We start from the raw sequence: 26,684 nt of genomic DNA on the forward strand, positions 1-26,684 counted from the left end.
GGGCTCTAGAAATGTGTAAGACAGCACTATTCTCCACTACAAAGATGGTCAATATTTGCCTTCCTCTACTTCAGGCACTCAAGTTTGGTGCAGTGAATAATCCCCTATATGTGCTTCTCTGTGTAGTGAGTGAAGAGGGTTAGACAAATTGAGCCTCAGTCCTATGAATAACTCTAGAGTTAAATGCCTGAACTGTGTTACCAGTAACCCCTGCTGTGCCTGATAATTAAGTAAACCAGATATGAATCCCTTGTGAAAAGACTTTATTTAAACGCATATAGTGATTCTTCAAGCATCAGCTCAAATCTCAGTGTTCAGCATATTATGAATTGTCTTCTATTTTTCTTCAATCAAACCTGTTTTGTTTTGAGTACTTTCATTTTATGGTACCTTTTTGTTTAATGGTATCGGGATTATTTGAAGCTTTTTTCCCCATCTTCAGAAGTCATTCTACCTGGACAAAAGCAGTGACTTTTTAACAAAACAAAAAAAGACTTTTTAATCAAAAGCTAAGAACATTATTTTCTTCCCCACTAAAGAACAACTTCCATCTCAAATTTAGTTACAGTTCCTGCTAGATTATATTTAACAAAAAGTCCTCGGCACTGCTGGTGATGAAGCAGTGGAACCTCTGTGTGCTCTTAAGTGGCCAGATGGAAAGAGATGCCCCTTAACAGTAAGTTGGTGTAGTTCTGCATCCTTTGTAAATTTTTCAGAAAGTTTTTGTCTAAAGCTGCTAACAATAACCTTGTTTAAAACTTGTTTCATGGGGTTAAAATGTATTATATCTGCTTGAGAACAAATTTGTGATTGCTTATGGGTAAAAGGGTGGAAGCTTTTTTTTTTTTTTTTTTTTTAATGTGAGGTTGAAATGCATCTTCTCTGTACCTGTACTGGGAGCAGTGCCTCGTTCATGCTTGTTTTCATGCCCAGGTTTCTCCACTTACACTAAACACTATTTTTCCTTTCCTTTAAGGAAGGAAATATCAGTCAGGTCTCCTTTCCATTTCTCAGAGCGAGAAAACACTGCCCTTGGATTTTTTGCAAGCTGCTCTGGAGAGGGTCCTTTGAGGAGATAAGAAAAAGACATTCCCTTTTGATACATATGTACAAAGAATTATCTAATGCAGCTGCAGGGAACCAATGTGTTTGATGCTGTCCTTTCAACTGGGAGAAGCGGTCTTTTGAAATGCATTTTGAACATATGTAGTAGGCTGATCCAGCAGAGCTGAAGACAAGTGAGCTAATCCAAAGTTTAAAATGAAGCAAACACTTGAGATGTTTCACTGTAGTGATAGTGGCTTTCTGGGGGGCAGAAGTGAGGCTGAGATTTTAATATGAATCTGTGTGGTAGTCAAAGATGCAGTTTCATGCTGGTCTTACAAAGTATTCCTTGGTAACTGATCATCAAATGTGCAGCAGCCTGGAGACCAGCACACTTCATTTTCTTTTGCCCCGACATGGGTGATGCTACAAACAGAAGATGTGCTGCCTGTGGCTGTTGCCATCTGCCTAGGGAAAAGTCTTTATTTTCCTGAAGGAATAGACTCCTAAGCAGCTCTCTGATCATGGAGGAATGTCTGGGTGTCCCTGTGCTGAGTCAGGTAACCTGGATTTAGCTGCTTGTGCAGGAGCAGCCTGCTGTGTGCTGTCAGTGGCTGATGACAGTCTTGTGGTGGCTGCTGGGGACCTTCAATCAATATGCATTTCACACTCAGGCATCTTTCCATCTTCAGAGCTCTGCCCTTGTGCTAATTAATCCACCAACTCATTTCACATGGGCTGTTGAGCAGTTGGTAATAGGTGTTCGACAGCTTTATCAGTGGGGTGGGCGGGGAGGGATGTGAAGGCTCTCTTTCCCGCTGCTGTCCTGAGAAATGTGGAAACATGCGCGAAATGTTGATGAAAGAAGGATTGCCCCATCCTCTCAGCAAGAGCAAGTTCTCTGAGTTGCTCATTCTTCCCCCCCCCCCCCCATGTGACTTCATGTGCTTTGATTAATGCCTGTTGACTTTTTTTTAATGATGGATTAGGAACTTACCCAACTGGAAGAGTTTCTTCCACTGCAATGACCTATTAAAAGTTTAATTACTAGATGGCCCCACCCTTATTAAGAGTCCAAAACTTGAAAGCCTTGTTTCTTAGTTCTTTTTTTTCCTCCTGTGTTCCCCAGGGCAACGGTATGAAGTAAGGAAACTCATTGTATCGCACTTTCCCCTGTTTAGGAGGGGATTAGCTGAGATGACCCACCTTGCCCTGCTGGGAAGGCTCGGTGGTGGTGGATCCACTGTCCTGGCTGGCAGGGTGCTTTGCTGTAGCTCAGAGGAGCTTGTTCGGGGCTGAGTCATGTTAGATTAGGTCATGGGAGCGAAGGCTGTGGGCTTGGTGAGAGGACTGGGTTATTTCTCCTCGAAAAGCAAAAGCTGCTTTGCGAGGGTTAAAGACGTACATCTGAAGATGCATCAGACTTCTTGGTTACTTGTGTGCTTAGCTTTGGAGGGAATGACCTGAATTCATACGTAGATCTCCAGGTTTCTTCTAGAGAAACTACTACTAACAAATACCTAAATACCAGTTCACTGCAAACAGCCCTACGTTCCACCCTCACCCCCCAAAACTGTCTTTTGTACTGTTTTTTTTCCAATTTCTCTGGACTTCTACAGGCAGGTTTACTTTCCTAGAACAGTGCCAAAATCAGGAGGATTGGTATAGGATAAGCTGGTAAGGAGATGATTGTAACATCAGGAGGATTGCTTCGCTGCTCGGGTTTGTGATGGGATCCTAATTAAAGGGGGGAGGGAACTAGCTAAAAACTGGAGAGAAACACTAGTTGCTGCGAGGTGAGAGTGATTTCATATGTATGAGCAGCTCACTTTGAAAATATTGCAAATTTTCTCTCTGAAGTCTTTCATGACCTTAAGTAGGAATTCCAGTAAAACATGCTGTCTAATCAGGTTAGCTCTTCATTTGTATGCAATGTTGAGCTAATTAATGATGACAAATTGAGATTGGATTGCAGAGGACTTTATAAGCATCCTTGATTATTTTTTTAATTAATGACCTGAGAACACAAGTAAGAATATAAGCAGGTTAATCAGTCCTTTCAGAAAGAAAACCTTTAACAATTGAAACTCTCTTGAAGTGTTTAAAAACAAAAGCCTTAGTAGTCTAAATTGAACAAAGTTTCTCACATGCATACTGGGGGCAAGGAGCTCATGTTACAGCAAAACCTTCTGGGAAGCCATGCAGCAGAGGATCAAGCAGTTATCATTTTGTAATGCTGAGACAGTCAGTTGTTAAGGTTGTGAGAGAAGCCCCATGAATTGGGTAAAGTTGGGTGAAGCTTATCTGGAGCTGTCATTTATTGTGGGATACTTCCTCTGTGAGAATTCTCATATACCCAGGCTTGCAATATCTCCTCCCATTTCTGCAGCAGAAGCAAACAAGAGGTTTCAAAAGTGTGCCACCTCAGACTTCTTTTTATTTGTGGAAGTAACTTGTGTGCGGGTCTCCCCACCCACTCTGAGCGTAAGTAAATAAATAAATAACTGTACTGGCTTTTCCCCCTTAAAAAGGTTTGGCAATCACCTGTTGCCAGCAGAGCTGCTTACACGGGGAACAGCATGGCTGCAGCAGGAAAGTAAAAATTAAAATTGTGTGTCAAGGTAAGTAAAAGTTAACGTTACTGCCAAACTCAAGCTATCAAAAAACAGATCGGATCCACCCATTCCCATAAGCAAGATACCACCGTATAAGTCATGAGACTTTTTAAAAAGACAAACAGGTTCTTCATATTCTCCCCCAGGTTTTTGAGCCTTTAGGGTGCATCTACTAAATCTTCTAAAGCTTTTCTTGGTAGTCACGAGGGTTAAGGAAAGATAGAGCAGAAATAGTTTTTAAGTTTTTATATGGAAACTGAAATTTATTTGCAATTTTTTGATTTTGCCGAAGACAGCTAGCCCTGGAAAACTTGCATAATTCAAATGTTGGCAATACCTGAGTGTAGCAGTTTATTCTCATGCCCTGCAGTAGTTTGAAGATGAGCAGGGTTGGTCCTTGCTTTGTTATGAAATGTGGAGCTTTGCAAAGCTGCAATCGGCGTTCCAGTCAGGCACCCTGGTTCTCCTGTTCTCAGTAAACTCAGCTGTACCTAAAGCTGTATGAAATATTCAGATTTCAGACTCTTAAATAGCAAAGCTGGATAACAATCTGTGCAACATGCAAGAAAGCAAGTAAATGGATTGTGCTGGCTGGAGCTATTGGATTTGGAAAGGCTTTGTTTTTAAGGAGGGCAAAAAGAACGCGCTTAAATTAGTCCATGCTAGCAAGAACAGGTTTCCATGGTGGAGAGTGCAGATTCCTTGGCTGGTCCATCTCAGTCTTATTTCAATTTCATTCATTCCATTTTCATTTTGAGATGTATTGTCTTGAACCACCTGGTAAAATGAGATTTTTCTTTTTCCCCATATATATAAAATGAGATAGAAGCTGGTGCATGGGGACACTGCAGCAGAGAGAGGGTGTTGCCTTGACTCTAATTGTTCAGTGTTCTCTTAAGCTGCTCAAGTAATGAGTTGTTTCAATAACACTGGTAATGTATTGCTCCTGCTGCTGATCAGCTTTCTGCATCGTAAGTGACAACTCTTTGAAGGCTGGTGACTCTTCCAGTGAACTTGCACGTGGTGCTGTGCTAGGTGTTCATGTGAAATCTTAGCTTTGTTACTCCTCAACGGCGTGCCACTCTCACAAGCTAGCTGTCTTGTATTCAGCATGGTTTGAGTTTTCCCAATTTTACCCTTGAATATTCTTTAAAGCTGTTAGGAAATGAGGAATGGAAGCAGTCGTGTTTCAGGATTTTGAATTTCCCTTTCTTTGGAGGCTCTTAGTCAGCAGCGGTGAGAGCTTTCGCTGTTAGCACAGGGCGGTTGGGAAGGGTCTCCGTAAAAGAGGCTTGTTTGTGCAGACGGTTCTGCAGATGTCTCCAAGCACTGAAATTGGTCATCTTCTGGACACGTTTTGCTAATGTTTTTGTGGCTTTAAATGTAGGTTTTCTCTGCAGCCTGGCTGCTTGTTGATGCATACGCTGTGGACTGTTAGAGAACTGATGCAATGGTGTGAGCTCAGGGCTTGGCTCTGCACTGATCTCAGCAAAGCAGGAGCATTGCCTTATTTGGGCATTTGTCTTGGGCAAGAAGTGGTAAGAATTGGCTTCCTAAACTTCCTCGCAGCTGTACCTGCCTAAAGAGGATGTTTCTAGTGCACACACCTCTTCCCTGCTCAGAGCAGACAGGATGGGGTTTGGTTGTAGCGATGGTTCTCGTGCATGAAGAGGTGTCGACCACGCTTTCCTGTTTGAATAACTTGGAGTGTTTCCCTCTGTGATATTACGGAGCCTGATGTTAAGGCTGTTGAGGCATATGAAACTTGTCCTAGGTCACCTACCTGGAAAGAGGGCAGCCAGGCTTGTTGTCTTTGAAGGAGGTGCCTTTCTCACGGCAGGGACGTGTTTTCAAGCTAGCAGAGCTGGGAAGAACCAGTTTCCCTGTGAGAACCAGTCCAGGAGGGGCCTGCTGGAGTCTGTTTTGCTTTTTGTGCTTGAGCAAAAGGAGATCTGAGTGCATTAGGTTCCCATTAAAATGTAATTGTTCCTTTTCCCCCTAATCTCATTGTCATGTATATTTTGTTTGTATTAGCAGTTATCTTTTTCTGTTACTCCTTGCAAGCAGCTGTACAGCTCCTTGTAATAGTTACCAGAAAATGTCTTGATGTGAGCTGGCTCTTCGTTTTTTTTTTTCCTCTGTTGTTTTGTAAATCCTGTTAAGGCCATGCAGTCTGCCCATCTGAGCTGCTGTTGCAGTGATGTTTTGTAGGATGCTCCCTTTTAGACAAGTTCCTTCTGCAATGGCAGAACTGTATTGTCGTGCAACTGACTTCAAGAGCCTGAACGGAGCTCTTAGTGCCCAGGGATGCTTCCTCTACAGACATTTGGACACAAGGAAAGCATCTAAATTGATGGTGTGAATGTCCTTTTCTTTCAGCCAGGATTTAGTCTTCTGGTTGCTGTGCCTGTGCTGACTCTCCCAGTTTAACAGGAGACCAGTTAGAGCTCACTACAGGTCTCCCAGGATCTGCAAGTGCAAAACCCTGAGACATTAGGGACAGGCATAGTAGGATGGAGAAAGTAATTGTGGGAAGGGCTTGTGTCTTTCCTTAGGGCCCACAGGGGCAGCAGATCTGTCTGCTGCTTTGCACAAGCAGTTTCTAGCTCTACTGGCATTGCTTTTATTTTTTTTACTCAAGGATTTGGCAAAAGTTGTCTTAAAGTTTGTCCTTTCTGAAGAGAAAATTCAGAGGGAGAGAATTAAGTGCAAGAATTCTTTTTGTTTCTTAATGGGAACTCTTTCTGTCTATGTGGAGAGAAAAAGTTAATTAAACATAATTTTCATCAATGCAACTTGCACAAAAAAGCCCCACCTACTTTCATGAGAAAGGAATAAAGAGAATCGTAATCCTGGATTAGGTATCTTTCACTACACATATAAAAACAACACCGTGTGAAAAGGGGGAAAATATATATGTATACACACATACACTAAACATACCAATGTGCCTCCAGCAGTATTACCAAAGGAATTAACTTTACAAGAAACAGCCACAGCCTGGAAAGAAGCCACTTTTCAAATAAAAGCTGAATGAGACTTGTGGTTTCTGAGAACTCTGAGAAGGAAGGGTTAAAAAAACATCTTACAGATAAGAATAGCTGGTGCTGGGAGATGAGTGAACATCTACAAGTAGGGGAGGGTCACTATTTAAATCCTCTTTTCTTTTTTTTTCTCCTCGTAGTTAAAAATTGGCTTCTACTGAGAACAACATGTAGGATTAATGTAGTACTTTAAATCTTCAAAGTGCTGCACAAACATTACTTCCCTAATCAGCAAACACCTTAGCTCAGTAGGCAAATCAGGCGTGTAGTCGCCATCTTAGAGAAGGGAAACCAAGGTGCCAGAAGTCCATGGTATTTCCCAACTAGTAGGCTTTTGGAGTGTGTTGGGCTTTTTTTTTTCTTTTTTTTTTTTTGATGCTTTAGGGTCTCTTGTGCTGTTGAGCGTGGGGGTTGCCTCTCTAAAAGCTGCTGAGCTCTCCTGGATTTCATGAGCACGAAGCATGCAAACTGCAGCATGGCTCAAGCAAGGCATCTGATGAGTTGCCACCTTGCCTTGCCAAACGTCACTGCAAGCTGGACCAAAAGGGAGGCAGCCCACTCTGGAGCACAGTTTCTTAAAATTTCCTTTTAAAAAAAAAAAAAAGTCGCCAGTTACCCCATGCTCCTGAGTTGTATTACTTAAGTTGTCTCAATTGAACACTGTTTCAAGATATTTCAACCAGGAAAAACACCCCCAAACACAAGGAAAAAAAAATATTTGAGTAACTTAAGTTACTTTTGGTCTAAGGGTTTTCAGGTCGGCTGGTGTAGGAGTTATTGCTTGCCTTGCAAACAAAGACCAGCCTTGGATATGATCATTCCTTTCCCTAGGTCAGTTGAAATATTGCAGTTGATGTAGATCTTCTTTCCCTGCTAACTTCATACAGAACAAGCAACAGATTGGCGGTGTGCTGAAGCAAGCATATTTTTTTGTTTTATTCGTGGTGCTCTGTATACTGAGGGTTTAGCTCCAGTGCTTTGGCAGACCATATGCTATGAAGAAGTCTTACTTTGTTTTATTTTTTTAAAGTGTCCTGGGTAGGGATGGCTTCTGTATAGAAAGAGCATGAACTTTATTATGCAATGGAAATCTTTTCATGAGGTTTTGCTGTGTGCAGGTGTGTCAGCCTTGTTATTGTAAACACAGTAGAATAGTTACCCAAATAAGAGCTTGGATCCTGTTACAAATAGAGTGGAGTGGAGAAATTGCATCTCTGTATTGATACAAACTGATGCTTCCAGTTGTTTCAGATAACACTTGCACATTGGAGCAAAAACTCGGTGCATCCTGAGAAGCAAAGTGCTGCTTCTCCCTCGTTTTATCAGATGTATTGCGATAGCTTTTTTCCCCCAAGGAGAGCAGAATACTTGCTCGTCTGATAAAGGGAGCGTTTCATGATCTGCTGATACGCATCAGCAACTGAAATAAGAGGGGGGAGACTGGGGTTTAAGTTTTCTGGCTTTTTCCCCTGTAGAAGCAACAGCCATGCTGCCTTGCAAGGCTGGAGGAGGAGAGGGAATCTCCCTCCCCTTAAAGAGCAGAGGGAGCGTCCCTGCATGGGTCCTCCTCTCCTGCCCGTGTGTGCTGCCCTCACGCCTGGGGCTCACCACGCTTTCCTCCTGGGGAGAGAGGCTGCATCGCCTGGAGATGCTCGGGAAGGGAGCAGCACAGGCAAGCCGTGGATTTGGCTCCGAGCCCAGCCTCAGCACTGCTCCTGCCTTGCGATTTAGATGTAATCTGGGCAATGTTGTGCAAGTTGTTCCCTCTGCCTCCGTTTCTCCCCCTGCCTTTCCGTGTGCCCACCCTCCAAGTCAGGATGGTGTCAGCATGATCCTGTGTTGTAAAGCACTTGGATCCCCCAAGGGAAATGCACAGGGGGGTGGCTGGAGGCTGCTGCTTGCAGTGCATCTCATATCGCTAGGCTTAGCTTTCAGGCCTCTTATTTTGACCTATTTAGAGGACACTCAAATCTTTTTACAAACCAACTTCTGAGCAAGTCAAAGCACATCTCCAGGCTAAAGCTTGAAGCTACCTAAGTTGTGTCTGGGTTTTTGCTTCCCCTCCTGAGAGCTCATTGCTTCCCCTCAAGATTTACCTGCATCGGGTGTACCAGGTGTAAGACTTGCTGATGTAGGGGCCATGGTGCAAAGGGAAAGCCTCTTCCTGTTTATGTAGCTGCAGTGCTAGGATGTGTGAGCGCTGCTGCGGTGCTGAGCTGGGGCAAACACACCCTGCCGCTGTCGGGGCTTATCAGCTCACCCAAGTGAGCTATGGCTGGGAGCTTCTGCCATCAAGCTGCCTCGCTCCTGACCTCCTTGGAAGGGGGACAGAGCTGAGCCCATGCTTCCTACCAAACCAGAGCACCCAGAACTCCTCTCCTAAAAGATGGGGCTGGAAAAGCAAAGGGATGGGAGCGGTGCTGTTGGGCTTGGTGTCCAGCCCAAGGGTGGCAGCAAGGCAGCATGCCTGCTCTGTTCGTACTTTGAGCATCAGCATCGCCATGGGTGGGAGAGAAAAAGTGTTCTCATGAGATTTTGTTAGGTGGCTGAGCACTAAATGACGGCTGTTCATTAATCAGTGAGGTGGTGACTGGTTTTGTGATGAGTTCCTTGTTTCCCATCTCTTCTGCTGCACACTGCTCACGTTATTCATTCTTAGTCATTTTCTTGACTGGTCCCTTGTGAACAAAGGGGACTGCAACAAAAATCAGTCTGTGCAATTCTAGGTCTGCTACTGAAGCTTTCTACAGTACTGACACCCACAAAGGAGGTGACAAGGTGTGTAGGAAAAGCTTCAGAAGAGCCATTGTTAGTTATGTAAAGATTAAAGTTTCTCTAAGACAGCACATAGATACACTTCTTTAAAATACAGTTCCTATAAGAAATGAATAAACTTAACTTTCATCTGGTAACTCTTTAGTGTGCTGACCTCTCTGAGTCACTTGTGTTGGTTTCCTTTGCCCTGCCTCTCATAGAGGCTACAGAGGCAGGATTCTTTGTTCCTGGGTTCACTTTTTCAGCTGATCTGTGCAGTACACAGATGGACAGAACTGGTTTGCACTGGTGCTACTGGTGTGCAGAGGACGCTGCAGTGCGATCCCTGGCTGACGGGAAGAGCAGCTCCACGGGTGACCTGATTCAGGGTTGCATTTGCAGGGACACGCGCTGGAAGCAAACCATTTCCATGCTGCACGTCTGATGTTGTGAGCACAAAACGCTCCAATGCTGTTAGTCACACCGCTGATTTCAATCTGTTTAATGGGGCTGTTTTGTTCTAATATGCTGATATTCTGATGTGTCTTTTGAAATGAATTTCAGGCAAGCTTCTGAAGCAAGGAACTGGTAGGGTGTAGGGTCTTTCTCTTAAGTGGGGTTGCTTGGTAGTATTTTAAGGGCTGAGGAACCACGTGGCCAAGATCTGCTCTGTTGGTTAGTGGCTGGGTTTGACCACCTTGTGACTGCTTCCATCTCTACCACACAGGTCTGAGCTATTGCCATCCACCCTCCTGGCTCTGAAGGCATAATTTCTGGGGTGCACCTTAACCCTGAACCCCCTGGGTCGTGCCATGCCTGTGATGTGACCCCAGCGTAACCTGCTCGCTGGGGAAACCTGCACTTAGCTCCCAGGAGGAACAGGACTGAGCATGCAGGCAGGCACTGGCTGCTGGTTTGTGGGGCAGGGTGGCCATTCCTGGGTGCTGGGGGATCTCTGGCTCCGTGCTGCCTTCAGCCTGCCTGGCACAGATCGCTAAGGGTGTAACAGTTCACTCAGTTTTTTCTCTTTTTCTTTTCTTTCCACTGGCCATACCAATCTGATTACACCTTCGAGGGATCATCCGCCCCTCAAGCTTAATTAAGGAGCTCTTGTCTGACTCGTCACTGACTCACCTGCCACTGTATGAGCTCATGTCTGACTTGTCCTAGGAAGATAGTGAAATATGTCAGAGTTCTCTGAAATATAGCAGGTTTTTTGTTTTATTGCACCCCTGACATTGCTGTTGGCTGCTGCATAGGTGAACAGAAAGATGACTGCCTCGACTTGGTCACATTTATCTAAACTTAGTCGTTCACCTCTTTGTGCCTTGAAAAACCAGATGGGGTTTTGCTTGCACAGCTGTAGGTATGTTAGAGTTAATAAAAAAAATTAAAAATTAAATAACCTTTGAGTTTTGGCTTCAGGCAAAGTAGGTGAAATGATGTGTTTTGGAGATGAATGCTCTTGCAGAAGGCAAGATGTAGCTTGCAGGAGAACATCTGCAACCAATCCATTCTGTATGAGATGGGGCCAAGACTTGTTTGTATCTCAGTACCTGTTCAAACATGTTGTAGCACAGCAAAAAGTGGTTTTGAATGCATTGAGGAAGGGTGGGTAAGAAGGGAAGGACATCAAGCTGAATGTTTGCTTAATAGCTTTGATTTCTTCATTAAACTTTTAAGCACTTTAATAATTTGATTAGCTGTTTTCAGAGCACTACAGAATTCTATTTTTTAAAAAGAAAACAGAAAATCCTACTCATCTCAGTGCTGCAGGATGATCTTGATTTCTGGCCTGGAGTGAATCTGGTAACCGTTTACAACCTTTGCACACCCTGAGGACTGGCAGCAGAGAGATGCTTGCTAATACATTGATCGAAGAGCGTGCAGAGACCGAGTTACCAGGCTGGCTGCCTGGACACCAGAAGGCAGCTTCCTGATCAGATGGTCCTTGCCAGCTACTCCTGTCCTCGGTGTTCTGTAAGAACCAAATGTAGAACGAGCATTTAGCAGCTGCGCTTAGCAGAGCTTGTTTGCCTGCCTGTAATTGTGCACTTGAAATGCCTCTTTAAGGCCCGTGGCAGTGCAGAACAGTTATATGACTCAGGAGCAGCTGAAATGGTGAGGCTGGTAGTAGAGGTTCTTGTATTCAGCTTAAACACTGAGCTCTGCGTGACTTTTTTGTAGCAGACCCCAGAGATGTACATGCAGCTATAGCTTGTGCATACAACTGCTGTGAGTTCTGTAGACGCTGACTATGGGGTCTGCTGTCAGGGGGGTGCAGCAACCATTGGTCAGATCTCTCTACTTAAGATCTTTCTCCTTACTGTGTGGGCTGGATTCCTTGCTAGGTAGCTGGAGGGACTGATTTGGAATGAGTAAGGTGGAGAATGTGAATGTACTGCCTCTAAATTCCTGCCGGAGGAGGTGGACATTTAAAGCACTCTGTTCTGCATGGTCAGAGTTGTAAGACTACTTGGGTAGTGTTTTGGCAGTGCTCAGCATCAGCAGGCTGCAAATGAAGGACTTTTCCAGCTAGAATGAGAAATGTGAACTGATTTTTTTTTTTTTCTTTCCTTGCCTAGCACCGATTGTCTTTGCCAAAATGCTTGCTGACGACCTAGTGCACAAGCAAATTAAGGAACTGCAAGATTCAGAATTTCTTGTCCTCTACCTTTGATGTAGACAGGGCTTTTCCATTGTGCATTTGCTCATCAGAGTGAGGATACGCTCACCCCTGCATTTGCATGCGTTTGTCAAGTCCCTGGTGCCTCTCAGTGCAGTTGTTCACCTGTGCTCCCTGGCTGGCCACCAGCACAGCCTCCTGTGGCTTGTCCATGCCCAGCAGGTGGACACCCAGCCTGGGGCAAGCCTTAGGCTTCCTGCCATGCTGCGTGGACTCGCCAGGCTGTGGCTAGAGGAAGAAAAACCGTGTCTGGGTGGTGCTGCAGCAACAGGCTGGGTTTGTTACCTCTGGCATGTTGAAATTTGGACATGCCAGTCTGGGGCCTGGCAGAGAGAGCTTTGCAGTATCTAAAGCCCTTTCCCCAGTGTGTCACACATGGAGTTAGCATGTGTCAAGCCAGCCGTTGCTGCAGCTGTGCTATGGGCATGCCTTTAGCAGGCTGTGAGCAAGCAGTGGTTGCTTTTGCCATGCTCTGTAGGGAGCATCCTAACCTTGGGAAGCCTTTAGGCTTGTATTCAGGAGAACACCATACCTCACACCCTATGCTTCGGGCTTCGGGTAAGAGGATTTTAGCTGCTCATCTCATCCTGCAGAGCAGAGCGGGGTTGAGTTTGTTCTGCTGGATTGCAGGAAAAGCCTGATGTGTAATTCAAGCTGCCTGAATGAGGCTCAAATGGCCTGAATGGGGCTCTTTCCTGATGTGTTGGTGATTCATGCAGTCTTCCTTTGGAGCAGCAGTAGAGCTCATTTCTGCAGAAATGTTCATTCAGACGGAGCCCCCAAAGCAGTTGGCTATCCAGGGGTTGGTTTGCTTACTTTGGGGCTCCCAACCCAAAATCATCAAGGAGGTGGCTAAAGCTACGTGGCAGGAATGATGCTGTCTTACTTAAATGTTGCATTAACTCTTGGGTTTTATCCCGTTTCTGTGTAAGCACTGCTCTGTCCCTGGGTTCTTCCAGCCCCCCGTGCTACATATCAAAATCTCTGCTTGCTCTTTCTCTGGATTTCATGATGTAATTATGCCTCCTAGCCCATTAAGGCAAAGTGAAAATGGGTCCCACTTGCTTTTGCAAAGGACTTCTCTGAAGAGCAAGCTCCTTGAAAGGCAGCATGGAGAGGAGCATACATCAGCCTGTGTGGGAATGGGGTGGGGGCTGTTTTGTTTTTTCCCCTTGGCTACATGAGCAGCTAAAACCTGTAACCTACAGGAGTTGGAAGCTCCATGCAGAAAATTAGCTTAGGTTGGGGAAAGAGTTGAGATAGCATTTTTGTTGGCTAATTAAAGGATTAAAGGTGCAGAGATTTAGAGTGAACTGTCAGTGTGCTACAGAAGAGAGCCTTTGATGGTTGAATCCGACTTGAGATTAAACAAATTGCATTTAAATAAGAAATATGTGGCAACAGTTACAGTCTAGCTGGTCCTCTATCATTTGTTGTCCTCCCAGGTCAGGTAGCTGTTGTGCTGTGACTATGCCTTCTCCCTTGTCAGGTTGCTCCTTGCCAACTGTTTCCCTCTGGATTGGGTCTATCTGTCACCTCCAAGCTTTGTAAAACTGGGATTACTTCTCCCCCAGTGCTTTGAGCAGAGAGGTTTTGTACGCTGCCTTAGTGATGATCCTGGCCATCATGGCAATAGCAGAGTTGCATCCACATAGTGTCTTTTGCCATATCTCCCATTCTATTTAGGGTTTGTTATTAGGGTTGGCATCTGCAACGGTAGATCTAAATATTTCTTTCCCTTTGGACTCTTCTGTTGTTCAGATGTGAAGCTGGTGGATGGCAAGTCGTCTGGGTTATGGTGGTGGTTTAACGGTGTCTTCCTCTGCACAGCAGTAGCTGGTAAAGTTCTCAAGGGAGAGTTAGCTGTCGTGAATCTGCTCCCGGAGGTTTGAAAAAAAAAAAAAAGCCCCTCTTTGTCTGAAAATCATCAAGCGACACCAACAGGCTACCCTTCTATTGCAAATAGCTTGCCAGCATTGGATCCAACCCTTACCCGCTGTCTTCTAGCTTGGCTTGCATTAAGTTCTGAGCTGCTAAGGGGCTGTTCCTAAGTCTTGTCCTTAAAAGCACTTGCAGTGGTGCCAGCTCAGGAGATTCACGACAGCTACCTCAGAGCTGCCTTTTCTGCAAGGGTAGTAATTCATCTCTGCAGCATTGTGCAGAGCAACAGCACATTCTGTCCGGGGAGGCTTTGCGCCTTTCTCTTATGCATCATGTATGAGCTGTAAGGAAAACGGGAGTGCCGGACAGTGTGAGCCAATAACTTGCTCTGATGTTGAAACTCTGTGTTGTTTTGCTCCATTCTGTTTCTTTTTAGAGAGGGAAGGAGCTAGTCTCCAGTCGCCTTCAACCTTTTTAAGATTTTGAGGATGTCTAGGTTGTTTTTTGGGAGGGAGTGGGGAGGTGGGGGGAAATTAAGGGAATTGCAGAACTTCAGCTAGTAAAAAAAAAAAAAATCTGCGATTCCAAAATTACTCAAAAATATGGCATCACTTACTAATTGGGTGTGGTTAGTTAGGAAATCTGACTTTAAAATGATGTTTCCCAGGGAACTGTTCCTGTTCTCTTTGTTATCCAGTAACAAAGACTGTCTTTTTGTTTGGGAAAGCAGTCTTACTTTGAATGGGAGGTCTTCTCACAAAATGTCTGTGGCTTGGGGTCTTCAGAACCTGCGGCTTTCAAATGAAGCAGTGCAAGGGCAATGAAGTCTGCAGGGACAAAGACCTGTTTGGTATTTTCTTGGAAAGCCATCTTCAGACTGTGGTCATGAGGATTTGCATCTAAATCAGCACTCATTGCTGTTATGTTTTCAGTTAGGTCATGCAGATGACATGATTATCTTTCACTTACTAAATGAAATCAATTGCTAGGTATTGAGAGACAACTTGCCATAATCTGTTTCCAATAACTTATAGATCTGTAACTGTCATGTAGTATTTGGGGGATTATTCCTGTTGAGTTCACTTAACAGGCTTGTAGACTTGCCTTCAAAGTACATCCAGGTCCATGCAAGCTTGCTTTATGCGCTTGTACATTCTTGCTGAAATTATAGAAATCTACCAGAACATACTTCATCTATGCTGTGCTGAAGCCTTCCATTTTTCATGCCAAGTGTTTCTGCATCTCTTCCTTTGGCTTGCATGTCAACTAGGGTATAGTTTTCCCTCCTTTTGGGGGTAGGAGATACAAAACAGAAGGCTGTGATTTTATTTATTTATTTATTTATTTATTGGAAGGTGGCTAGGAAGGGCAGCTGGTAATGTTTCCTACGCCCATTGTAAGCTCTTCCTCCCTATGTGCATGTTGCTCTGCAGAACGGTTGTCTTCCCATAGCTGCTGCAGTTGCGTAGCTTCAGGGCTGCTGGCAAGAAAAAGCTGGAGGAATACCCCAAGCCTGGGATGGGCTTGTTGATCTTCCTAGCAGAGAAGATGCCACAGCATTAACCTCACTTGCCAGCTGCCTGGGGGTGAGGTGCAGTGTTCTGGAGCTGGGGACATCTTGCTGGCTGCAGCAGTGACACCGTGTTCCTCAGTGTGGTTCTTGACAAACCATTTCCCACGGTACATAGGAAAATTGAGGTCCCAGTTCAGCAAGGCACTTGAGGGAGTGCATAACCTCTAGCACGTGAATATTCCCTGTGAAATCTATGGGGTTCTGTTGGAGTCAGCAAGGCTGCTCCCATCCTTAAAGGTAGGCATCTGCTTAAACACCTTGCTGAGTCATGTCTTGACTTTGAAAGCAGGCTCAAGAGAAACCACATCAGTTGACTGGAGGACTGTGCTTAGTTAGGTCATTGAGTATGGAAGGAGAGGGCTGGGAGAGAGGAGGGCCTGGATGAAATACAGATCCCAGAACCCTGCAAATGGTCATAAGTAGCTTGTGACTGTATTCTCGTCTGACTTTCTTGCTGTTCATCCCCAAACTTAATTGTATGAATAAAAAGGTATAAAGGTGTGATTTAGTCAGTATTCATCCTGAGTATGCTGGAGCTGCTGTCATGCTTTATTGATCTAACGTAGATCTGAGACACTTACATGCTTTTTTATGTTCTCAGTAAAACCAAGTTAAGTTAGGTGTGACTTTTTTGGTCTTTCCCAATCTTTGTTTTCTCTGTTACTCAGAACAAGAAAATGGCCTTGTAAGGTTGGCAGGTCCAGAAAACAGAAGACTGTAGAAATGGTTTGGTTCAGCTTGGATTTCCTGTGTTTTAGGAGGAGGAAAGGGTCTTAATCAAACACTCTTTGTATGGAGGCAGAAAAGCTGGCCCTGTTTATTATCTGTGTGCTGGTTTGTTGCATTGCTCACCACCTCGTCTGTCCTGGCCAGAAAAGCTTTGCTGACTTTTTGCTTTAATTATCAATGAACTGCTCTGCAAGCAGGAGAACAATATTTGCATAGATGTAATTCTGGAAATTGAGCGTAATGTGATCAGGAAATGGGACAGGCCCTGGCTGTTATCATGGAGGAGACTTGCTGGTACCTGTACCTTGTTTCAAAAGTAATAAGATCTGACTCAGGAAAGTTTCCTGGACGTTAACAGAGAAAACTCGATGCCTTTTTGGCAAGGGACTCACCCTAGCCTTTCTGCAAGAGAACAGAAGAGATTTCTTGTAAATTCAGAAGTGTGCTCTGAAAGGGCTGCCCTACAATATGCCGAGGATTTAGAAGAAAATGGTCTACCTCAAAGTAGAAAAGCAGGGGTGTGTATGTGTTCAGGACTTTCTTTTTTCTGAAATAGAAGCCAAGGAACAAGGCACTTGTGTGCGCTGCCAGTGAAATCTCAGCGGGAAGACATGATGCTACTTGCAAGGTATGCACAAGACAAGACCAGAGGCGCCGCAGTGCTTGATTACTGTCAAGGGCTCAGTTGGAACTTGCCTTTGCTCTTTGGCCTGCAGCATTTATGTAGAAATTGGGGACGCTGCCGCTTGCTTCCAAGCTTTGCCTTGATGGGTCCTGCCCACATCTTAGGCGGGGAGGAATGGGGGGGGGAAAGAAGGGGGGGGTCAGAGCCTATGAAGTAAACAGGAAAATTGCTCACCTTAATGATGCATTTCACTGGCATTGCTGCTTTGAGAGCCTGTCAGATTTAATACTTTCTGTCTTTCCTCCCATCGCCTCCCATAGGTGTGATTAATACTTCAGTTTATTAGAAGGATGGAATGGAGAAATATCTGTACTTTCCCTCAGGTGGAATAAACTGGGGGGAGAAGGGTGGTAAATAGGGGAGGAAGGGGATCACTTTTCTCCATCAGAGATATTAAGTCTTTTTCCAAGAACGCAAATTGACTTTTTAGCCCCTTATTCCATCAGAGCATTCATGTTTGCTGTTGAGCCCCTCAGCATGCTGGCTGGCTACCAGCCCTGCTCCACGGGGTGCAGGAGCCAGTGAGGGAGGACTTCTGCTGGTGGCCACAGCATGACATCGAGGGAGGCATGCCCACCCTAGTCAAGACAATACCTGCAGTCATCGACCTGTTCTAACTGCTCAGTCTGCTGTAGAGGCAGCAAATACCTTGCTCTGTGCTTGGGAAAGACCCCACGTGTTTGGCTATGGGTCTTACTACCTGTAGTAGAATCCATGTTTCCCAGGGGATGGTCTCAGATACATCCATTTTCCATTTTTATCTGGTCTATGGTGTCCCAGAACTCTCATAGGCTCAGTCTGGTTTGGGTTACAGGGACAAACTTTGGATGAAGAAAAGAGCTAGAGAGCCATCCTGGGATAGCTGTGGGCTGTGTCATGCACAAGTTCAGGATCTGAAGGTGTGATTCACTGTCTGAGGAGATAGAAGTGCTCAGCCAGACCTGTCAGCTTTTTTTTCTGGATGAACATTGCTGAAAACTTTCCTCTTTTGAAGTAAATCTAGCTTCTGCTGCTTCCATTGAATTACACTGCCCATGTGAACTTCTTCAGGGGTTTCTTGTCCTTTAAGTCTCTAAGTAGAGCACATTGAATCTAGAGCTGAAATCAAGAAAAAAGGTAAAGGAAAGAAAATGTACCTGGAGGAAGGTATGCAGTATGAGAGGTCAGAAGGCACTAAACCTGCTTTTAGCTTTGAGTCATTTGAATTTTCTCTCCTGCAGCTACCCGTCAGGATAAAGGTGTGCAAAGAAGAGTTGCATTTCTCCTGAGCTTGTCATTTCCCCAGCTGGGGTAATGGGTCCCTGTTTGACACACTAACTCTTCCCTCTATAACATGCTGACCCTGTAGTATTTTGCAAGTAGGTCAGCCCTTTGGCATGAGCCAGAATTTGGGTGGAAATCTGTCGCCATTCAGCAAAGTGTCCTGCTTTCCAGGGTGTTGAATGGCTGGTACATTGTGTGGCAGGGTGCCTGATACCTCTGGGCCTGCCTGTGAAAATTGCAGGCTTGGGATGTTGCTGATTGAAAAGACTATGTTGCCAGAACAACTTCGGTATTTTTTTTCACTTGTTCTCTCATCCAGCTTGGTTTTCCTCTGCTGTAACAGATATTGTACTAATGACTTGTTTACCTTCCTCTGAGATACCTATGAAATCCCCTTACTTGCAGATGAGGGAACTAAAGCGCATTAGAGTTAGTTCTTCAGTCTGAAATTTCCTTGTACGCTGCTTCACCCCCTTGATCTTCAGCTTGGTGTGGAGCTGTTTGAACCCGTGGCTGTATGCCCTGCTGAGGTGCTTTTGCTGAGGACCCAAAGCATAAGCGTGCTCTGCAGAGGGCTGCAAGGCTTGATCTGCTTATGTAGGGCTCTTGCAGCTAATCCATGTTGATGGAACCAGGCTTAGTTTGGAGAGCTTCAGGGCTTTGGCTTTGCCATTTGCTGCTCACTTACACATTGGTAGTAAGGGGATGGTTGGACCAGATGATCTTGGAGGCTTTTTCCAACCTTAATGTACAGAAAGAGTCAATAGGGACAACGTGTATGTTCAGCTGTTGTTCTTCCGTCCTCACAATTGAGTTGCTCACCCTTTCTCTTTCAGCAGAGGACAAAAGTGACTGGGAGATGCACTGAAAGCTGGTGTCTGATTACTCCAGACAACATTTCCTCTGGCTGGTTAGAGGGTTTTGGAGTTTGTCTGGTAGGATGGAATGTGCTGAAACGTGGAAATGATATGAGTGAGATATGGGAGTCTAAAAGGAAGCAAACAGCAGCTTTCCTCTTTGGCCGAACCTGAGACGGATGGTTATAAGAAGGTTTAATCCCCCATGCCAAACTAGGAGAGGAGGTTTGGAATGGCCAACCTGGGCTTTACTTAAAGCAGTCAATGAGCAGAATGGAGCTTAGAGTTTGCTGGATCACATGCACATCAGCCTCAGTGGTGTATGGTGGGGTGGGTATGCTGTGGGGAGCCTGGATGTGCTCTTTCTAGTTGTTTTCTGGGGTCCTTTATTTAAAAAAAAAAAAAAGAAAAAAAAAAAGAAAAAAAAGTTGACTAAGACCTGTAAGTCCTGGTTCAGCTTCACGAATGTTCCTATATAGACATACACCTGCTTAGCAGGCAGTGGTTAACAGCACTGCCAAAAGTTAAGCATACGGTGAGGTTTTTGTTAAATCACTTCTGAGTTTTCAGCTTCAACTTTGAATAGCTTCTGATATAACGAGTAGAATTACCTGGAAGGCCTGTTGCTGGTTATGTCACCATTACAGCCTCTAGCTGCTGTGATATGTGGTGGTATGCTGATCAGCTTATAGTTTTATGTAAACAAACGCGTGGCCGTATATCTACAGGCACTTGCATTACTTGCAAGCAGGTGTATGTGTTGCATAGATGCAAATCCTGGTATCACAGCATAGCACTTCATCTGCAGTGGGTCCCCCTCCTGCTAGGAGGATGTGAAGCAGCTGAGTGTCCCTGAGGATGGTGGAGCTGCGAAAGGAGGGAAGAGATGCAATTAAGTTGTTAGAGTGCGTGCAGAAGGAGCTCCGTTAATGATTAAAATCTTGTGGTCAGGCTTTATTGGCTTTCTTCTTTTTTTAATTGAAGCTGATGCTTTTCAATTCCAATCATAATTAATTCTTTAGCCCATCTTTGTTCACTCACTTATTCTGCCAAATGTGAAGACGTTAATCTTTGAGTTTAGGTTGCATGAGAGCAAGCTTTCTACACTGTGTGTTTGTTAGTATCTTGTTTAATAGCCAGACTGCTTATGCTGTCTTGTACTTGTAGTACAGAAGTCACCAGGAGATGTACAGACATCAGCTTGAGAGGCTAAGAGTTAAACAGAATAAAAAGAGCTTGTGTCCAGCCCCACGCCTCAAAAAACAGGGAAGAAAAGTAATGCTTTAAGTGTAGCAGTGCAGCATGAGACCTCATGGGAGAACTTATTTACAAAATGATCCCAGAGAAACATCCTTCAAAGAATGAGGTATGACAGACGTAATGTTTTATTGATGGCCTGTAAATTGGCTGTATTATTCTCAGTTAATTGGCAGAGCCTGTGAATGTGCAAAATAGCACGCTGGGAGACACTCTGATCCTGTGGGTATCAGTGCAGTGTTGAAAGCCTGGTAAGTTTGTACAGCACGTACAGCTTTGTCCTGTTATATTGCATTAGAGCAGCTGTGCTACTGTCGGCATAATTCTTGGGTGTTTTTTATATATATGTAAACTTATATTATTGCCCCAAAACAGAGGTACAGTCATACCTTTCTGCAAAATACGTTGTCCTTTTGGAAGCCACTTCATCCAGTGTGGAAATTCCTGCGTGTTTTGTAATGTAGGAGCCCCAGTCACTGAGCACTTACGCTGTAGGGAAGGATGTATGGCATTGGTGCTCGTTTGTCTCTCAGCATGTTCACTACAAATTCTTTCATTTCATAATTTCACCTCACTTGCAGATTTTCCTGTGTGAAGTAGCCTATCAGAAATGCAAATTACTAGACATTATTAGCTTCTGAAACTTATTTGGTCCGGCTAAAGTTTCAGTTAAGAAACAGGCTGAGAAACTGGATATGATACACAAGCAGAGTGCGAGCTGGGTACATTAGATAAGGTCATTTCACTACAGAGTGTTACGGGTTTGGTTTTAAAAAATTAATTTTAAAAGTTATAAAAATAGCAAAGAAAAACTCTAATAATATCCAGTCATAACGGCTTCCTTTATAGCCATTGCTTTGTATCAAAAGACAGGCACAAGATTTCCAACTTGCATCTGTAGTTTCCTATCAGGGCTTTTTCGCTTGAAATAGGATACTTTTCAGTTCGTTGTTGGTTTTTTAAAAAGATTTCAAGCCGAACCTTGAGAGGTCTTCACTTGTTGGTGAAGTAAAGCTGTAGATGTGAAAATGAAATGCAAAAGCCCTCAAGCTTTCAAATTTACAACTTTCACAGAGCAATAGAGAATAATATCAGTATTTATTTCTGTTGTGGTTTTGATGGTGATATTAGGTAGAAGTATTCTTAAAGCAGGATACATCCTGATCAAGGTAATTTTGCATGAAAATCTCTGGGGAACCTGAAGTGAGATGCTGAAGTAGTCACATGAATGAGTGGTCTACTTTACATAATGGTGTGAGAGTTTAGCTGATGCTCCAAACTGAACCTCTTGGGGAATTTCAGAGGCTCTCTGAAGTGTGATCGCTTGTGAATATCCCCGTAAATGATTTCCTCAACCTACTTCATCAGTCTCCTCCATGAGTGGCGTGTTGCTGGGGGAGGTATTTGCTGGATGGTAATGGGGGGCTGGATGTGAGTGCAGTATAGAGAAAAGTGGATGGATGAGTGAGGAGCTGGCTCTCTCTGTCAAGGCAAATAGGTGGTCAGGCACAGCTGCTGGGATTGTGAGAGCAGCCCTGCAGCAACCAGAAGGGGAGTAAGTTGTGTCTCCCCCTTTGTTATACATCTGTGCTGCAGGGAGCTGGAGCAGAGCAGCCTCCTGCCAGAGGTGCTGGTACCAGACTGGGTAAAAACCATCCTTGCAGCCAGGTTTCAGAGGGGACAGACACCCACCACCCCTGTGGCAGAGGTCCTTGGAAGCAGTGTTCAACTCTTCTTCCAGACCTGTTTCCATGTGCCCCTTCCCACCCTTAAATCTCCTGCACGGTGCCTTCTCCCAAAGCCCTGTCTGCAGGAGAGGGAGCCAGGCACCATCCTGCTGAATCCTCATCCGGAGGCTATGTTTCTCCATCCTCCTCCCAGCCACCCCTCCCTGTTCCCATTTACCTACGCAGGTCAACAAAGATATTATAATTTTATTTTTTTTTTCACTAAGGCTTCCAAGCCGCCCTCAGTGTCCAGTCCAGCGCTGGGTGCACAACGTGCCCTGAGGCAGCACAGAGCTGCTCCGACACGCTCCTCGACACTTTTCCTTTTCCCAATTTCCTACGTTTCTTGCAACACAGCCGCTGCCTGTCCCCACTAAGCTCGTGGATCGTGTCCCCCCCCCCCTCCGTCCCCTCCGCGCTGCTGGCCAGGGGACGCGGGGCCCACCTGCCTGATGTCAACATCTCGCAGGGCGAGGCTGGGGAGGAATGTGCCGCTCCCAGCCCGGCGCAGGTAATTAATCCCCAGGACTGACAGGTGGCAACAGGCGGCCTTTGGCTGCGGCTCCTGGGGAAAAGCGCTCGGAGGAAGGATTTTAATAGCTCATCAGCACAATTCGTGCGCGCCTGGCGAGGCGCGGGCCGTGCAGCGGCAGGGCCAGGGAAGGGGCAGAGGAGCTCAAGGGGAAGATGAAGATTGCCTCTACGAAGGCAGACTCCCGTGGGTGAGGCTCTGCCCCTCCCCAAGGGGAAGATGAGGGTTATTTATTTCCTTCGCCTGCAGCGGAGAAATTTGGTAAATGTCTTCGGAGTGTGCCTGGTGCTGTCAGCATCCCCTCCTGCTCCAGTCCTCCCCAGTTGTTGCACGGTGGCTTTTCCACTCAGATGGGGATCGCTCACAGGTGCTTCTTGCTGGAGTGGTGTTAGCATGAACACAGAGGATCTGGAGGCACACAGAGCTGATGGCTGTGGAACCCATCTGTTGTGCCCATGGTTTGAATGTCTGCTACATCAGCTAGCAGCAAACTCTGAAGCCTGCTCTCTAGAGCCTGGTGAGATGGAGGAGCTCAGAGCTGCAACAAGAGCTAGCAAGCGATGGGGTGAAGGTTCTGCTGAACTGTGGGTTACATCTGGCAGGAGGTGTCAGCATTCACAGTGCTCCTGGGAAAGCTCCCTGGGGACTTCCCTGCTGAGTGTTGTGAACACAAATCTGCTCCTAAGAGTGTGAATGTGCACACACACATCCCTGCCCCCCCAACTCCCAACAATTTCTGTGAATGAAAAAGTTTGTCAAAGCAAAAATATTTAAGATGTAAGCATAAATACTGTTTTTTCTTCCTAAAATATACTTTTTTTTTTCCTACTCTTTTTGTGTTTTGTCCTAAATGAATTAATGTTGCCCTGTCTTAGGTTTTCTATTTTTCATGGCTCTTTGTTCTCATCTGTGAGTACGTCAGCATAAGTAAATGTTGCTTTCTCATTCTTCCAACCCATTCTTTTTTCCTTTCTCAAAGCTAGTTTGTTAGTGGAGAAATCACAGCTGTCCGCTGGCTTTGAAAATGTCAGGTAAAATGACTCTGGTGTTTAACTGAGTTGAACTAAAACGTGACTTCTTGAAAGAAGCTTGCGAGAGATTTGAAAGACCCGTTGATCTGAGCAGAAGGGGCTCAGGGCTGTCACACCATAAGCCAGCCTCTGGGATCACCTTCAAGTTGACATTCGTCAGCCTTTGCAGAGCTGCTTGAACCCCACTCCTTTTAAAGACTTAAGGGCTGTAATCCCTTGGCTGGATCAGATGGTAAGGCAGATTCTAGAGGTAGATTTCCAAAGCAGTGTTTGGGGGATTTTGCTACATCAGAGTTTTGCAGGGGAATTGAATGCTCAGTGAAAAGCCATTTCGGTTTGTCTTGCACAAAGCACTCGCTTCCAGGAGACGTCTGTCGTTGTAGTGAAAATTCTCCATTTGAGGAGTGAAGTGTGTTTTGTTTTCTCCCTTAAACCCTTTGACACACCTTCCAGAGAAGGGGCTTGCTGAAAAATCAGACAGGTGTTGCCTGATGGTAGCTGGCGTGTGTGCATTGTGATACTGAATTACCAGCCGGGGTGCCAAGAGTGGGTAATACAGTATGTCTGCACAGGCAGGTGGGGAGGGCAGGGCTGCAGGCGCTGGAATGTTTTCTTCTTTCCTTTTAAAACATATTATTAAGCAAAAAGCTAAATTCGCTGTTGTTCTTAGCAATCTCTTGAAGTCTGCTTATTTGGGCATGACTTGCAGCAATTGAACCCCAAGGAAGAATCGGAGCCAAACCTTTTTCCCCCCCCACCTCTCTCCTGAGCGGATAATGTGGTGCCAGGCTCCGTTCTTTTGTTTTGAAATAACTTTTTTGCTCTGTATGTCTTGTAGAAGTGGTGTTCATGCTCCCCAGGCTTTTGGCACAGCCTTCCTTCCTGCTGCTACATAATGACTGTTGTCATCTCCATAAATGACAGGCTTGTTGATTTAGGTCAGGCTCCTTTTTAGTAGTTTTCCTCTTAATTAATTTCCCTACTCAGGCAAGTAGCAGAAGTCTGTTGGTTAATAGTCATGCTCTGGATTTGTTAACTGCCTGAACTTCAAGTATTTACACCTGAAAGTTACTAATTGAGAGCAACTTGTTTCTTGACAGGTCTCTCTCTGGATTTGTGCAAAATGTTGGTTCTGCTTTGACTTTTCTGACATCAGTGTCTTTCAAAGAATGATCTTCTCCTTCCTCCCCCACTGCTGGCATAAAAATACTGAATCTCAGTCTCGTGATCCTTGCTGGGAGTTGCTGATCTTGTGCTCTTATCCCTCACACAGTGAGCATCTGTCAGTTCCTGTAGCAAAGTGGTGGGCAGGGTGGCTGTCACCTCCTGCCAGGTGGGGCGTTTTGGGGTCCTCTGCCTGCAGGCTTTCTCTGAATGCACAGGCAGCTCCTGCCTCGGGGGTTTTCTCATGCTTATTTGCTTTGAAATCTATATACAATATCCTGTCTTACTCTGTGGATATAGCGATTATCACTGATCCAGTACCAAGTCGCTCTGACCTAGTTGTTGGCATCTATTTATGCCAGCAGATGACTGGGCATCAGGTTACCCATGGTCACAGCGGAGTTGGCAGGATGAGAAACTCAAGCCCTTTACTGTCTGACAGCAGGTACCCCGTGGACAGATTTACACCGGTGTTAAATGACCGGCCTCTTGAGGACTACATGCTTGTGGGCCGCTGTGCTGGGGTAGAGGTGGAGTCCCTGCCAAGTCTCAGTGTGCCACGGCCCCGAGCCCTGCGCAACGCCCAGGAGACACGAACTCCTCCTGCAGTTGTGTAACAAAGGTGGCTTCTCACCTCCTGCCTTGTCTTTCTGTGTGGGTTGCTGCTGGTTGCCTCCCAGCACCCAGCTGTGTCCCAAAGGTGAGCAGCACAGGGCTTGGTGGCCTTCTGCTCACCCTCCTCTGCCATGCCTGGCTCAAGTTGGCGTTAGCCAGAGCTCTGGGGTCTGAAGCCCTGTGTTTTGGGAACATACATCTCTTCTGTTATCGGAGAGGCCTGTTCTTTGTAACCCATTAGCCCTTGGCTGTTTTCTGTCTGTAAATTTAAGCTGCAGGCCCTGTGCATCCCTGCTGGTTGTAGCTCAAGGGGTCGTCAGTTGGGCCCCTTGGGGGGCAGATAGAAGGGGAGCAGATTCCAGTCTTTGCTGGCGGAGGGGTAACGCTGGTTGACCTGGAGCCTGTGTGTTTTTGCTGGTGTTGGGTGCCTCTCCTGTCCTTCTAGAAGCAGTGATTTTCCCTTCTTTTGTAATGCTGGTGAAGAAACGAGATGTAAAACTCTAGTCAACACCACTACTTCTGGTCCCTGACCCGGGCTTACGACAGGGGTGTATCTCCTTCCATTTGTTCAATTCTCTGAATGCTTGTAGACACCAGACACGTTTGCTCCTGGTGTGTGTGCTGTGCCCTTGCCAAGCCATCACACTTCCATATTTATGCTTTCATTTCAGCCCACTGCGTTTGGGTGCACGGTTTCTTTACACTTCAGTGACAGTAAGACATCCAAGCAGTTCGGAGGCTTTTTCAGGCTTTCCATGTATGCTTTCTAAACTTTCTTCCTCTTTCAAATGTGATTCTTTTCTTACTCAGGAGATGAAAAGACAACATAGTGAGCTCACTCTTACCTTTAGTAAGGAATTGCTTTTTAATTAAAAAACAATAAGGAATTTCAGGTTAAAAAGATGTCTGATATAAATCACCATCTAGATGTGTTTCGCAACTTTTTTTGTAATTGTTTGGCATGTTCCCCATTTCCGCGGGCTGGGTAAATCCTTTGTGGGCTTAATCTCTAGCCTGCAGGCACATAAAATACATTGCACAACTTGGCCTTTGCATTTTAGAGATTTTTTTTTTCCTTGAGTTAAATACCTGTAGCATCTCCTCTGCCATGTGGCAGGATGGCATTGAGCGAGCAGGGAAGGGGCCAGCCTGTCTTATTTTTAATCCCCCCTCTCCTCCCCAGTGTCTCTCCCAGCTTTGGTTTTCCTGTGTTAGCAATGTGTACAC

General features: G+C 45.3%; 1 protein-coding gene across 10 annotated transcripts in view; it reads left to right on the forward strand.

Moving 5' to 3' along the window:
- TP63 (tumor protein p63) overlaps positions 1–26,684 on the forward strand; it is a 154,156-nt gene that overhangs the window by 103,373 nt on the left and 24,099 nt on the right. The gene's annotated exons all lie outside the window — the stretch shown is intronic.

Source organism: Anas platyrhynchos, chromosome 9 (assembly GCF_047663525.1).
Source record: "Anas platyrhynchos isolate ZD024472 breed Pekin duck chromosome 9, IASCAAS_PekinDuck_T2T, whole genome shotgun sequence".
NCBI classification, from domain to species: Eukaryota; Metazoa; Chordata; class Aves; order Anseriformes; family Anatidae; genus Anas; species Anas platyrhynchos.